We start from the raw sequence: 16,334 nt of genomic DNA on the forward strand, positions 1-16,334 counted from the left end.
TCATGATCTTTCTATGTTGTTTGAAGTATTAATAGGTTGAAACACATGGATGGTAGAAGAAAGTATAGAAAATGGGTCTTAAATGGGTGAATAATGTCATTGTGGAATAGTAGTTGGAGTGAATCATGAAAATGGTTACGTTGAGATTATAAATGCGTTATGAATGACATTTATAACATGAAATGAGCATTATATGTGAAAGTATGCGATAATAGACCTTGGTCATGATTTTGGAGAATTGGAGTAGAATTGTGAAATGTGAATTAAGTAAATGAATGACGATTGTTGCTAGCGATATTGTGATTGTTGTTATGAATGTTGGGAGATGATATGGAATATGGCGGAAAGTAGTATAAACAAAGGAAACGCTGCCCAATTTTCTTTAGCCTTAAGAAGCACGTTCTTGTAATTGCCTAGCTAATGACGATACGAACTCTTTTGAAGGTAAAGACGTGAGCATAAAAGGAGAACGAGCAAGCGATAGAATAGTTAAGCGACAAAGGTATGTGAGGCTAGTCCTTTCTTTCTAAGGCATGAATCCCATGGCATGAATTTCCTCTCTTATTATGAATGTTCCATCTTCAAGAAGACTATGAGTCATTGTTCATGAATAGTCATACGAGATAAGAGATATGCTACGATCATGATAGTGATAATGATAAGCTTAAGTCTAGAGATGCTATAGCCTATGATATGAAGTTTCAATTAAGCTAATGAAGCTATACATAGCCCATTGATGTTGATCATTGTATACACTCACCTTATGTTTGTTCGTCCAAGGTGAGGCAGAATGCTTATGAATGCTCCATAATGAAGTCGGGGGTCTACGACCTTATGTCACCCCGATAAAGTATGATTATCTATGAGTCTCTGTGCACGCATTGTGATGAGTATTCTATGATGAGCATATTATAATAGGCATATTATGATGATCATATTATAATGAGCATGTTGTAATGAGCATATGATGAGATTACACCGCGCCTATATGGCCGGGCAGTCACCGCCAAGGCGGGACATTATACACTGTGGCCAAATGGCATGGCTGCACCAGTGGGCGACGAGATGATACCCCGGACGCGGGAGGCCTGGACGCAGGCTAATGTTATTGATTATCACACCGTACCTATATGGTCGGGCAGCTTATACATTTATGCATATATGACATGATGATGACTATGAGAGTAAACTAGCATGCATTGTCTCTGTTATGATATGATACAGTCAGTTACAGATTGCTCTTCATTTGATGCTCTCCTATTTCATTGATGTCTCATTGTTGTTTATGCCTTACATACTCAGTACAATGTTCGTACTGACGTCCTTTTCTTCGGACGCTGTGTTCATGCCCACGCGAGTAGTGCAGGGAGGTGACCCGGACTCATGGGAGAGCTGAGGCGTTTGATTTGAGGCACTCCGTTCTCAGGAGGTCGTTGACTATTCTTTTGGTACACATATGTATATATTCATTTTTGGGCACGACGAGGTCCTGTCCCGTCCATATGTCTAGTACTCTAGTAGAGGCTCGTAGATACGCAGTGTGGGCAGCATGGTCCCATAGTTTTCATGTATATGCATGTATGTATATTATTTTGATAGCCGAAGGGCTTATGTTCGTAAAAGTAAGAGAAAAGACATCATTTCCCCCTGGAACTTGGCAGCAAAACTCACTTTAGCAACTAAACTTAACTGGTAATTATTTACCCCCCTAAACAACTTAACTGATAATTATTTACCCCCCTTAACGGGTGACGGGCAAGAAAGTGTACTCAATCTCTTAAAAGCGCGTGGGAGGAAAAAATAAACACTAAAAGTGATCCCAACTATACGTATGTCATCTTCTAATTGGATGATATATTAAGATTTTCTTAATATTTTATTTTCTATTTTAAATTAACTTTTTCCTTTTCTTTCTTATTCTTTCCCTTCTTTCTCGCGTTCTACTTCAGAGTTCCCACTATTTTTTCTTCTTTTTTGTTTCTTTGTATATAGATTTAATTTATGGGTTTGATTTGACACAAATAAAGAGATTAAATTTGTTGAGTTAACAAACCCAACTCAAATTCGACCACCGTGAAATGTCATTCAAATGCATAAAGTTGACATTTGCATAAAATTGACATTTGCTTTGTTCTTGCCGTGTTGGTTTTCTCTCTAGTGTTGTTCCTGGATTTTGTTATTAAGCTCTAGTTACTTTAATTTCTTATTACATATTCAAGGAACAATCTTGGCTATCGAAATTACAATTCTTGTCTTCCAAAGAAATATTATTGTTATCAATTGAATGCACCCACCTAATCCGAAGAAGAGGGGCGGGGTGGTCGCTACTATTGTTATTTGTGTTAACAATAACAATGACAATTGTTATTGTTATTCAAACGGTGGATTTGGAATTATGGGTTGCATTGTCTCAAGTGAATTCATACTTATGTTAATTGTTGTTAATTTGTAAATCGAGATTAAGATGTGAGTTGGAACATTATCTGCATAAGAAGATTAAAATGCAAGCTCGATCGAGGCATACTTTCTTAGAAATGCAAAATTTGAATATCTTTGGAGAAGCGGACTTTTAGTTATATTTAGTTATGCGGATCGGCGGACTTTTAGTTGTGTTTAACTAAAAGGTCACGTGAGGGGAGGAAATGCGACTTTAGTTATGTTTAGTTATGCCTGTACGTTCTCATATCGTTTCTTATATTCTTTGTATTGTGCAGTTATTAGTATTAGGAAAACTTAATACATTGATACGTGTGGTGATTTTCGGGTTCAAGAGAGTTGAGTATTTTGGAAAGGAAAGCATCACCGATAGAGGAAATAACAAAAGAAAATATGAAAATGCGTGAGTTAGCAGATATCCTTGAATGCTTATTGCTTGGGTTGCTTGTCTCAAGCTGAATTCATACTTATGTTAATTGTTGTTAATTTGTAAACTGAGATTAAGCATGTGAGTTGGAACATTATCTGCATAAGAAGATTAAAATGCAAGCTCGATCTGAGGCATACTTTCTTAGAAATGCAAAAGTCGAATATCTTGGAGGGGGCGTACTTTTAGTTATATTTAGTTATCGGATCAAATAGACTTTTAGTTGTGTTTAACTAAAAGTCCGCCGGAGGCGTACTTTTAGTTATGTTTAGTTATTCGGTCCGGCGCAGCACTTTTAGTTGTGTTTAAAAAAAAGTCCGCCGGAGGGGGCGACTTTTAGTTATGTTTAGTTATGCTCGTTCGTTCTCATATCGTTTCTTATATTCGTTGTATTATCCGGTTATTAGTATTAGGAAAACTTAATACATTGATACGTGTAGTGATTTTCGGTGTTCAAGAGGAGTTGAGTATTTTGGAAAGGAAAGCATCACCGATAGAGGAAATAACAAAAGAAAATATGAAAATGCGAGAGTTAGCCGATATCCTTGAATGCTTATTGTTTGGGCTCCTTCTACCGAAAGTTAATTATTTATTAGATTAGCTCATTGGTGGAGGAGAAATGAATCTACTCACTCCCTATACTTCCTAAAGAACAAATGTAATGGAAGCTCGTACAATGAAACGTGCTTTCACCACAAGGATAGTTGTATTTACGTTCTTTCACCGTTTATGGCATTGCTAAAGAAGACGTTAATGTACTTTCCTCGATATCCTAATGAAATGTGTGTGTATATGAAGGCTCAACCTAATCAATTTCTTGTTTGACACCTTAAGCGTGAAGTTCCCCGTGATGTAATACGGTGGACTTCGACTTCAATATGGTGGTGGTGGTGTTCTTCAATAATGAAGAAATCACAATGCAGCTGGGGTGGGGGTGGAGGGGCGGAAGAAGGTGGGGCGGCGGCGGTGTTGGTGGCGGGGCGGCGGTGTTGGTGAGAATGAGGAGAAAGTAGAAGAAAGAGAAAAAATAATAAAAGAAAAATAAAAAATGAAGAGTTGGTAATTTTTGACGTGGCAATGACCTGGCAATGATGTGGCAATGACGTGGCGCGAGTGTAATACACTCAACTGGTCCGAGCCGCTAAGGGGGTAAATAATTATCGGTTAAGTTGTTTAGGGGGGTAAATAATTACCAGTTAAGTTTAGTTGCTAAAGTGAGTTTTGCTGCCAAGTTCCAGGGGGAAATGATGTCTTTTCTCTAAAAGTAAATATGTTTCAAATGATGATAATTTTCTATGATCATATACATATATCATGAATGAGAGCAGATAAGTAGCAACATGAGTGGTGTTCGGTGGTTAGCCCCGGATACCCGTCATGGCCCGTAGTTCGGGTCGTGACATTCTCACAGTTCGGTGGTAAAGTCGGGCGGTATAGTGAGGTTCTTACAGTACAGTAGTGAAGTCAGGCGGTACAGTAAGTGGTCACAGTCCGAAGAGAAATGACCCTGGCGGTATAGTGACAAGTATATGGACTTAGTAAGTCCCCAAAGGTCATGACTATATGGCATGGCCTATAGCATGTGTGTATCGGGATAGATATTAGCCAGGGCATTGCATTACATTCATTCATTCATTCTTATACTACTCTACTTGTAATTCATGCTTGCTTGCGGTTGTTACTTGAAGCATGAATAATCTCTTGTACTGTATGTTGGTGACATACTTGTTTTAGTTGATCGGTACTTATGTGTTCGGTCTTTATATCTTATACATTTTTTCTTTCGCTGTCGGCCTATGATACATACGGAGTACTAGTGGTTGTACTCATGCTACACTTTTTGCACTCTTTGTGGTGCAGATTAGGTTCTAAGTTCAAGTTGGATCCGCAGAGCCATTTGAGTTTGAGACCGTGATTACAGGAGATCGTGGTGAGCTGTTTGCTTGATCTGCATCACCCTTCTCCCTATATCTTTTATTTATTCATGTCTTCCATTTGTACCTAGACAGTGTATCAATGGATTTTGGCCTTGTATTGTATTCGTAGTGGCTTTTGTACACATAACACCTGTCTTGGGTGGTATTTGTATTTCCGCACCTATTTTTTAATGAAAGACATAGTATTTGGGCATTTGACTTATCTCTTGCTTTCCGCATCTTTAACTTAATTGGCTTGGTAAATGGTTGAATTGGCTTACCTATCGGGTGGGAATAAGTGCCATCACGACTTTTAATTTTGGGTCGTGATAGAAAGTTTTGGTTGCAAAGCTTGTGCAATTGATTCTTGTTTTGGTTCATTTCGTTTTTCTTCATGGACTTGAAAATAGTCAGGTTCATCAGTGATAATGGTGTCAAAATTCTTGGACTTTGCAACGACAACCACCACAAATTAAATCGTGAATTCAATGGTCGTATACATAACTCTTGTAACAACCCTGTCATCCTTTAATTCTTCCTTGTATTCCCTCATCTTCATCCTCGTCATCATCTTAATCGTCATCTTTATTTTCACTTGGGTTCCACATAAAAAAATCTTCGCAGACATGATCTCTACATCGATCCTTCAATAGATGAGAATGTAGATTTTCTCATTCATCTTGCTCATGAAAGTTACATCATTCAATACCTCTCTATTCAAGATTCGTCGTCGGGCAGCTATTTCATAAGCAAATATTTTTCTAGGGTTGACACATTTTTTAGGCTCCTTTCCCTAGAAAAATCCTTCAAAAATAATTTAACTGAAATCTTAGTAATTTCACCTACCCAAAGAATTTCTTCAAGTTGGTAATTCTCTAGTCCAACATCCTCATAGTTGTATCGTTAATCTCATTCATATAAATATGTATATTCATTCTTTCAAATCTTCTAGAATATGTGTTCTTCACATATTTTTCAAGATAAGTAGCTTTGATACTAAGTATTGAAAATTCTGGTGCTTCTCTAGTCCAACATTCCCATAGCTATTGTAGTTAATCTCATTTACATTCATATCAATTAAGTATACTCCTTATTTTGAATTTTCAAAATTTGGGTTCTCCACTTGTACTTCAAGACAAGTAGCTCTGATACCAAATGTTGAAAAATCATTTTCTTGTGAAGACAAGTGAGGAAAATGATTTTTTTATACTTAGGTCAACTTGACTACCTAAAATGGCTACAATGCTAACGTATTTAAAGAACTGTTTAGGCATATTTCTAATTTAAATAAAGAAAAAGGTCGAAAATTCTTGTTATAACGAGCTTTCTTCTTTATTGAAAGTTAATATTACGAATGAATTGAAAGCCTTCTAACCTCTTTATACATTTGCGTGAGCAGGATGGCGATGAGATCTGGAGTTTGATTCTTAGAGATAAGGACTAAGAATGGTTACTACTAGCAAACTTTATACATTGCTAATATTTTTACAATAGGAGACACAATGTATTAATTTAATCTTATACTTCTTATCTTTCTCAGTACATGAACGAAATTATACATGCATCCTCATTGATTTCTTAATACATGAACTAAGTAGTTAACTCATGTACTTGAGATGAATCTAGTTTACTTTTTCAACAATAAGAATGTCATCCAATACATTATTAATCAAAGGTAATCTTCCGTCAAGGGAAATGTTGATACACCCATTTCCTTTCTTTTCGCATCCAAAGAAAGCCCAAAATTGTGGTGGGAAAGGTTTTTATTTTACGGCCCAAAATCTCAAATATTCATCAATTGAATCTTGTGCGTTGATAAAAAAATACTACTTTTTGACAAATGTTCTTCAGACTAGAAATAACTTCTAAAGCAGCATAATTACCCTCAAATAGAGATATTATGTGCTTTAGAAAATAACAGGATATTGTCATCATATAGTACATATGAAATCTCCATCTTATTGCCTTCATCATCATCAATTCTGAATCCATATATCCACCCCAAGCTAGTCGCTCTCAACATTTGACTAAATACCTCCGTAATCAACCCAAATAAAAAAGGATACTGGGTTGGTGTATATACCCAATGTGGGTGAAAATTAATTGGTAAATTAGTTATATGTTGTGTATTATCGATGATTTCTACATAAAGCGGCAAAATAATATCTTGAGCAGTTACATATTCAAGACCCTTGACACAAATATATGCATCAAAATTTTCACATGGATTACTTCTCATTACAATTTCATTCTAATTCTTTAAAATTTCATGTACCAACTTTTGAATACCGTTATGGGATAATATTTATATAGGATTGGCACAGATTTTACACGTGCGATACATGTTTCTTCTATTTCTTCAAGTAAATATGCGCATGTGATTAGTCTCATTTTTTTGTCGTGGATGCCCATGGATAACTTTGTAAATATTGATTTCATAAGCGACATACATGAAGGTACATTACTTTTATTTTTATTTTCATCATGTATATCAAAAGGTTTTATGTATGGATTTTTTATTAACGATTTCGCATATGAGATTGGTTCGCTCGATACGGATAGTGTATGGGGTGGGTCATATGTGATTAACGAATTTTGGAGCGTGATAGTGGGTGAATTTTTATGAGATTTAGATTGTGGCAAGCTTTTTCTAATAGAATGTTCACATCTGGGTGATTTCTTCTCATTTACCTAAGTTTTGATAGACAGAATTATCCCCTATCTGTCTTTGGTAGGAGGTTGGAATTATCTAATGGAATAGTCAAGGTACGTTGAAGTTTGCTTGATGTCACGCCGTCGAAAAAAAACAAAATAATATAATTGCCACATCTTCCAAGTATTTTGGTCTAGGTTTGATGATTTTGAAATCGGTGCAGACTTAGAAAACGAACAAAATTTATACTAGCATACGATTAGTCGGAATATGTCATGTGATATGTCTACTTTAGGTCTTATACTTCTGTAGAGTCTTTAGCCTTATTAGAGATTCTTATGCTAATAGGAAATATAGTGAACTTCTAGTTTTTTTCCTTCTTTTTCTTCTTCTTTTTTTTTTTTTTTTTTTTTTTTTTTAAAAGAATATTACCATGAGATGAATTTAAATGAGGAAACCTGGTCAGTGAGGTTCATATAGCTGATCTTTAACTTGTTCGAGATTGAAGGTATTATTGTTGCTGCTTGATATTCCATGAGCACATGTTTTAGCTATAGAACTTCTCGTTAGCACTGATAATCCAAAATTTGCTCAATGTAGAAGAACCAATTAGTCAAATTTAATCAACTTCAGACGCAACTATTTGTTTTACGTAGTTCACTGATCCTCCAGTGTCTAAGGTAATCTTTTAAAGTTTTTGTTCAAGTCCAACTATTTTGAGATATATATCCAAAATAACTGTTTGAAAATAACTTTACTAACACGAGACAAATCAACATGGACAACAACACAAACTTTGTGGGAGTAAGCCATTGATGTTCAAACTTTGTTGTGTCGATATACATTCAATGGCATAGATGCTTGTGTTCTTGAACAACAGAAACTCGTGATAGAAAAACCTTAGAGAAATTGATATGTATGTAAAATAAAAGGAGAATGTGTAAGGACCTTTTTAGCTTTTTGTATATCAATAGACTTTCCAGCTTTACCCAAATTCAAATAGAGGTTCTTAATACTTTGATTTAGAAAAAAAAAGGAATAAAGAGGGGCTAGCTCGGAATATAACAGTGTCAACTTAAGTTCAAATTCCACGATTACTAAATTAGGAACAAGACTTCCCAATACTCCAGATAATGTTAGAAAAATAGGAAAAAATGAATTGAAGAAGAAAGACTTTGCCGTGAAATATCAGTATCATTAAATAGATGTTGTTTATTTACTATTTGGGGAAATACAGGCGAGTCTCTTCAAGATGAACAAAGCCACAAGATATTGCAAATTGACTCACGCTACTTTAGGGAAACTTAAACTTTGATTAAATTAAAGATTTTTAGAACATCGTTCTCTTTTATGAACAAGTATGCTAACACATTGATTAGGCAAAAGATTACCAAAAGAGCATATATGAGACTGTCTTTGCACATTATATATAGTTAAGTCTTAATCCAAAATATACACCTAATACTTAGCACATTAAGCGACACACTAGCAAATTAAACAGAAAATGTGCACTTAAATGTAGCATATTCTTTAAAATGGATCACTTGGATCATAAAATCTCGAGTTATATGCTCATCCTAGTTATTTTAGTTGAACTCCTATGGCAAACGGAAAACACACATTAGAATCAACACTACATTAATTAATGGCAGATATCTAAAGACTCTCCCCAAACTTGGTCACCCCTTAAATTATCAAGTCTTAATTACACTACTAAAAAATCACCATTTTTTCGAAAAATGTTAAGTGGCTATTCTCTGAATGTCGGTAGGAAAAACCTAAACAGTAGTCTTTTCACACAAAAAAAATTAGAAAGTTTCCCAGTGTTTCAATGGAAAACTTGTTTCCCACCATGCGTTTTTCCACTGAGCTAGTTTAATGGGAATGATATGGGAAAATCATGTTTTATAACACAAATTTCCCACTGAATATCAATGGGAAAAACCTCTGTTTCTAGTAGTGTTATTCCTGAACTTAGCTATTTGATAGCATTTTAATTTACTTCAAAATTCGAAAAGATACAAATTTATATAGTCAAAATGATTAGGCACGTAGATCTAATCCATATAAATACGTTAAACACCGAGATAAAAGCACTAACACTTCAAAATTACTTACTAGGATCTATATATAGCTAGATAGAAAAGAAAAAAAAGTCAAAGAGATATTGGAAAGAACCTGGTGTTTGAATATTCATGGAGCTTGCTAGTACTGGAGAAGATGATAACGCCAACCTCCGCATCACATAGGATTGCTAGCTCCTTGGCCTTCTTCAACAATCCGTTCCTCCTCTTCGAGAATGTCACTTGCCTGCTCGTTGAATTGTCGATCCTTCTTATCATTATCTTTCCTCTCCCCATCGCGATCTCTCTCTCTATATATGTATACACACGCATATATACAAAAAATCAGAAAACATACACTTGTGAATCTAGTAGTACTGAGTTCATATGAACCCATAACTTTTAGCCTAAACTTATAGGAGACTCATTGAAATTGTTGAAAATAGTCAAAAATGAATCTAAAACTCAAACAAGGTGATAGGTTCATTGGTCAAAACCTAGGTCCTAAACTAATAAAATTAAAATCCTAGATCCGCGTTTGTATTTGCAAGTCTATATGAGCATACTGAAACCTCAACACACACTGAAAAAAGGTAGAAACAAATACATGGGATGCAGTTTTTAGCAGAAATTTGACTGCACCTATTTGAACCTTATATGTACATAATATATATATATATATATAACTATTTATATAAATAGTTTACTCTGAAGAAAATATTATTTATATATACTTAATTTGCACCTAGAATCACAACAGTTGTTTTCTGGATTCAAAATTTTGAATGCAGCTCTAATGTACGGATTTCAGAGTTGGAATGAGGAAAACGAGGGAATTTTCGATTTGATTTTCCGAGGAAATTAAAGAAACGAAAAAGTGGGAAAAGGGGAAAACTTACTTGTGAATATATTTGTACTGATGATGGAGACAAAAATGAGGGCTTTGCAGATTGCAGTACTCTTCTTAGGATATTCTATTTGAGGAAAGTGTATGTAATGTAAAGGATAATAAAGGGCGTGAGAAGAGAGGATTCCTTATAAAACCACTAATGGTATTTTGTGTCTTAATGCCACGTGTTCCAATGAAATACTTGATTTAGTATAATTTGATAAAAAGTTCTGAAAAAAGCGCCGCCGTCAATAGATCACTGACGCGTGGTAATACTAGTACTAAAATAGTATTATTTCCATTTAAATAAATTTCCTTTTCTGTGAGATTTTTGGATGACGGATTTACCCCTTCACTGGGTGGGTTGACTGATGATTTAGGGCCGGCTTGGACATGATTTTTTTTTTTTTTTTTTTGTGGCTTTTGGACATGAAATGTCTGATGTTTGCAAAAAATTCAGATAGTTCAAATTTACTTTATCTAATGTCTAAGTCATTTCATCATTTACATATTTTCAATGTGACATTGAAAACATCTTCTTCTTTTTTTTCTTTTTCTATTTTTCGCCCTTTTCCATCTTTTACTTTTTTCTTTATTTCCACTTTTATTTGGAGAAAGAGAGAGAAGAATATAAGTGAGACAAACAAAAGACATTTGCCATGAAAATTAGAACTTTTAAAGGGCCGGTGCACGACTTCCTTTCCTGGTAACCTTAAAATCCAAAAACAGAAGCCATTATTACTCTGTCCTATTGGCATGTGGATGAATCTTTGTATCTTGTACAGTTGTACTAGTAGGTGGCGTTCTAAAGGATAATAATCTATGTTTACTTTATACCCCTTTGTCATCAAATAAATTACATTTCATAAAACTTGTTAATTTTACTAGGGCCCGTTTGGATATGATTTTTCTTTTCAAGAAGAATTTGCAAAGCAACATATGATTATACATTGGACAATTTTTGAAAAAAAAATTAAAGATGAGTTTCAAGTTTAAAAAAGTTTGAAGAAGTGATTTCGATCAGTAATTTTTTTTCTACTCACAAAACTTTTACTTGTTTTGAAGTTAAATGCATGTCCAAACACAATTTCAGTTTTAAAATAACTTTTTTTTTTCTTTCAAATACTACTTCTCTTCAAATATAACATTTGTTATATAAACGCATACCTATTACTTCACAATTTGTAAAGATTAGAGAAAGCACCTCAAGTCTTTGAAAAGTATAACTCTCCAAGTCTCCATTAATAAACGTATGATAACATTTGAATTTTGAAGTCAGATATTTATTGGAATATGGATCCAACAACTCTTAACTCATGTTAGACATTTTAAATTCGTGTTTAGTCAAATACAGTAGCACAATAGAATAGATGGAGTACTATATTGCTGACAAGAAGAATCTTTTTATATTAACAATTGAAAGGTTAGTTTGATAGAAAAACATCTCATAAAGTTTAAAACTATAACGGTTCATTTCTATAATTTAATGATTTGAATACACACATTATTATTCTCTGCACTCATGTTTCATAATATATACAACATAAAATAAAACAAAAATCCTCATTTAACTTATACAAGTATATTGCTTATGTGAAGAAGAAAAATAGGCCACCAAACATTTTGTGAAACATGCTAAATTTTTATGTGTTTTCATATTTTGCTGTCTGATTTCTCTTACATTTTTGCATTTGATTACGTTCTTTTTTAGCCGAGGATCTATCGGAAACAGCCTCTCTACCCTATAAAGGTGAGGTAAGGTCTGCATATATCTTATTCTCTCCATACCCCACTGTGTGGGACGACTACCTTTGGGTATGTTGTTATTGTTTTGTGTTAAATTTTTATGTGAAAAAAAAAATGAAATCAATTATTATCTTAACTAATAAAAATCCCAAAAGAGTAAGTAGTCATTTGGACATCAACTGGGTGATATGTGAAAAAAAAATTAATATTAAGTTATAAAAGGATATTTGTAAGTTCTGAATTTGTGTTTGAACGTGCATTCTACTTGTGAAAAATTGAAATTTTGTTTTAACTAGAGAAATTGGTCCTAACCAGTTTTTCGAACTTAAATTAAGTTTGGAGTAAGAACCTAACATATATAACCAAACAGGTGTAAATATTCTTTCATCCTTAACCAGAGAGGTCTCGAGTTCGAGTCTCCCTAAGTACGAAGTCGCTTTTGTTAGGAAGCGCTTCACCTCCCCAATCTGGGAGAAATGGATTTTTGACCCTTTACAGTCTTTTTTTTTTTTTTTTTTCAGTTTTATGACCTTTTTACAAGAGATTTTATTTTTTACACATAAGAAATCTGAAAAAGACATTTTCTCTACTCAAATTATAAGAGGTCAAGAGATCTTATGTTCTCAATATGGAACTTTCCGTCGCGAATTAAGGTTTAGTAGGGCCTAAATATGAGTACCAGACATAAGGAAGAAAAGCAAAAATAAAACATTTTTTTGCGTGGATTGCCCTTCTTTTGGGGTGGTCTTTAAATTTTGCCCCTCATATTTGTGGTCTTTAAATTATGCCCCTCATATTGCTTGTCTTTAATTTTTGCCCTTCGCGTTGCAACCCTGAGCGTTCACGCAGAAATCATGAGGTTCTGGATTCGAATCCCCGCTCAAGCATAAATTTAAAAAAAAAATATTGCAATGTCAGGTTTCTGTTTAGAACGCCACCTACTAGTACAACCGTACAAGATACAAAGATTCATCCACATGCCAATAGGACAGAGTAATAATGGCTTCTGTTTTTTTCTTTTGGATTTTAAGGTTACCAGGAAAGGAAGTCGTGCACCGGCCCTTTAAAAGTTCTAATTTTCATGGCAAATGTCTTTTGTTTGTCTCACTTATATTCTTCTCTCTCTTTCTCCAAATAAAAGTGGAAATAAAGAAAAAAGTAAAAGATGGAAAAGGGCGAAAAATAGAAAAAGAAAAAAAAAAAAAAAGGATGTTATCAATGTCACATTGAAAATATGTAAATGATGAAATGACTTAGACATTAGATAAAGTAAATTTGAACTATCTGAATTTTTTGCAAACATCAGACATTTCACCTTTTTTCCATCTATTTTTACCGCTAAGCAACATCGCCACCAACCATTATCAATTTAGGTATCATCATCGTCATCCATTATTATCAATTACTGCCACACACCACCTAGAATCACCATAATCCTCAGCCATACTCGGCATCGCCATCAACCAGCACAGAACAATTACTAGCCACTATTTATAATTATCACCACCGATGTAGCCACAATTTAGCCTGCCAATCACAATCGACAATCACTACCATCAACCTTTTATATCGTCAATCACCACCATCCACTTACATATCGCGCCAACCACCGCTATCATTCACCATCATCATGCCTATCACTATCACTATCATCCACCATATATAATTATCAAAAACCAACAACAACTATGATTATTACCCACCATCGTAACCGCTACTATCAGGTTTAAAAGTGCTTTTTAAATTAATTAATCAAAAATTCAAAATAAATGGATTTTAAAGCGTGGGCACCATTGTATCTACTACCCATAAGCACCACTATCGGGCAACACCACTGCCAAGCACCATCCTCAATAGGCTAGAATTGATAATTAGTAATTTTTTGCATTTTGTATCTGTTGATTTTTAAATAAAAAAAAGTTTTATACATTCAGATGATGAGAAAATGAATAGCTTTAATTATGTAGTATTCAAATCTTCATACGACATCATAATATTCAGATGTGTATTCAAATTCAGACGTCTTAATCTTAATAAAAACAAACGAGACACACTTAACTTTACGGATGACCTGTTACCCTCTATTCTTCTTCAAATTGAAACCAACACCCCCTCTCAGACCCAAAATCCCAAATTACCCAGTCATACACCCGCTTCACATCTGAATTTTTCTTAAAATTTTCTTCCTTTTTTCATAAAAATTCCATAGTCCATCTTCTTTCTCACCCTACATATCTCACGCCACCCTACCTCTTCCCTCTCCTTTCCAAATAAATCTTGCTTGCTGTGCAATTCCCTGAACGGAAAGTGCACCTTCTAAGCCCATTATTTAAGGTCTTCAGGGGCGGAACTAAAGGTGTGCAAGGGGGTTCAATTGAACCCTTCCTCGGAAAATTACACTATATATATAAGGTCAATTTGTTTTTTTATATATAAATATTAAGTTTTGAATCATGTTGACACAATATGAACTTCAACTCAATAGCTGAACGACATAATGTTTAGCCATTGTTCCGAGAATTTGAGTCTCGCTAGAGGCATTGTCTTTAACTTCTTGAATCCCCTTAACAAGAGTCCCGGTTCTGCGCGCCCCTCATAGGACCTTACAGGTTGTATTATCACTTGAATGTCCTTGCACTACAAGAAAGAAGATATTCGGCAACAAAAATTTGTTTGTTTCCATAGATAAGTTATTGCTGCAAAAAGTACTTTTGGCAACATTTTTTTTGTTGTTGCATAAATTTTTCCCAACGGCTGTTATTACAACGACGTGCAACAACTTTTTTCTTAGTTGCCAAAAGTACTTTTTGCAACAATAGTCAATACTATATGGCAACAAAATTAAATTTTTGGCAACAAAAAATAGTTCATTTTTAAAAGATTCATCATATATGTCAACCATAAAATTAAGTTGTTGCCAAATATTGAATGCCAACTATATTATTTTTGTTGCCAAAAGAGCTGTTGCAATTTCTATACTTTCTTGTAGTGCTATCAAAAGTACTGATTCCACCGCTCATAGGACCTTACAGGTTGTATTATCACTTGCAACCCCTACTTTAGAGGTATTAATTTTACTTCGACCAATTATATAGGGGTAAGAGACTGTCCAAAATGTTAAGATCTATAAATAACTTTTTAAGATAAATTTAAGAGTGAATTTATATGTTTTCTCCATTATTGAACTATACAATTAGTACAGTATCCACATTGTGTATCAGAATATATAAATTCTTCAATCGAATATGTTTCTAGGGATTGTGAACTAGTAACGTCTAGTTGGATGAGCTCCCACGTGAACAAGATTTAAGGAACCAGTAAGATTCCTCGTTACGAATGAACCATTCAGTGAAGAGAGTTTTAAGCAAAAACCAAGGAAAATTAATTAATTATGATAATTAGAGCTCCAACACTTCCAACTAAAAAGGATGGACAAGTGTCAATCATCAGCAGAAACAAATATAGACACGCACCAATGACCAAGAAAAGTGATTTCTCCTTTCTATAATACCTTCGTACGATCCACCGTCCACGTTGTGAAAGTACTGTTTCTTATTTTGTTAATGAAGTAATTGTCTCGTTGAAATCTAGTGATCTGCTCTGTGGTTAATTAAATATCCTTATAATATAACTCAATTCCAAATACACTTTTTATTTTTCAAAATCAAATACTTATATACCTATATTCAGGGCGGATATAGAGGGGCAGGACGGTGTTCACCCTAACCTTCTGTTGGAAAATTCATGTGATATCTCAAAAAGAAATTCTTGTCTAAATTCATTCCATTAAATATCATTCGATGAGTCTTATTATTCAAGTTGGCCAAATTCTTAATTAGTCATTATATGATTTAATGTTACAACTCATTGCCAATTATCTTCATATACCCAATGTCTGTTTTATAGGATTATATACTAACAGAAAATTGATCCTTGAGTAAAATATGAAAAACGTATAACTCCTTGAATAGCCTTTATTGGACCCATTATTAGCCTAGCTCTTTATTATTGCAATAACTTTCTATTAACGTTGGAGTTGGAGGCTAGCTATTCTGATGAGGATGATCCTTTATCCATATATACTCCAGTTCTTTTCATTTGGAGTAGATGAAGATTAACAAAACTTCTTTCCCCCAAATTCTATTATGTTAGGTTTTCTTCTTTGTGAAATCTTTGTTAGATTTTGGCTCCTACTTTTATCTTT

General features: G+C 34.2%; 1 long non-coding RNA gene across 1 annotated transcript in view; it reads left to right on the forward strand.

Annotated features, from left to right (window-relative positions):
* The window catches only part of LOC132039813 (uncharacterized), a 21,983-nt gene extending 15,556 nt beyond the window's left edge, over positions 1-6,427 (forward strand). The window contains exons 2-3 of the long non-coding RNA XR_009410486.1: positions 4,724-4,793; positions 6,179-6,427. This is a non-coding gene — a long non-coding RNA (uncharacterized LOC132039813). The remainder of the gene's footprint in view (positions 1-4,723; positions 4,794-6,178) is intronic.
* Positions 6,428-16,334: the final 9,907 nt, after the last annotated feature.

This window comes from Lycium ferocissimum, chromosome 12 (assembly GCF_029784015.1).
Source record: "Lycium ferocissimum isolate CSIRO_LF1 chromosome 12, AGI_CSIRO_Lferr_CH_V1, whole genome shotgun sequence".
NCBI classification, from domain to species: Eukaryota; Viridiplantae; Streptophyta; class Magnoliopsida; order Solanales; family Solanaceae; genus Lycium; species Lycium ferocissimum.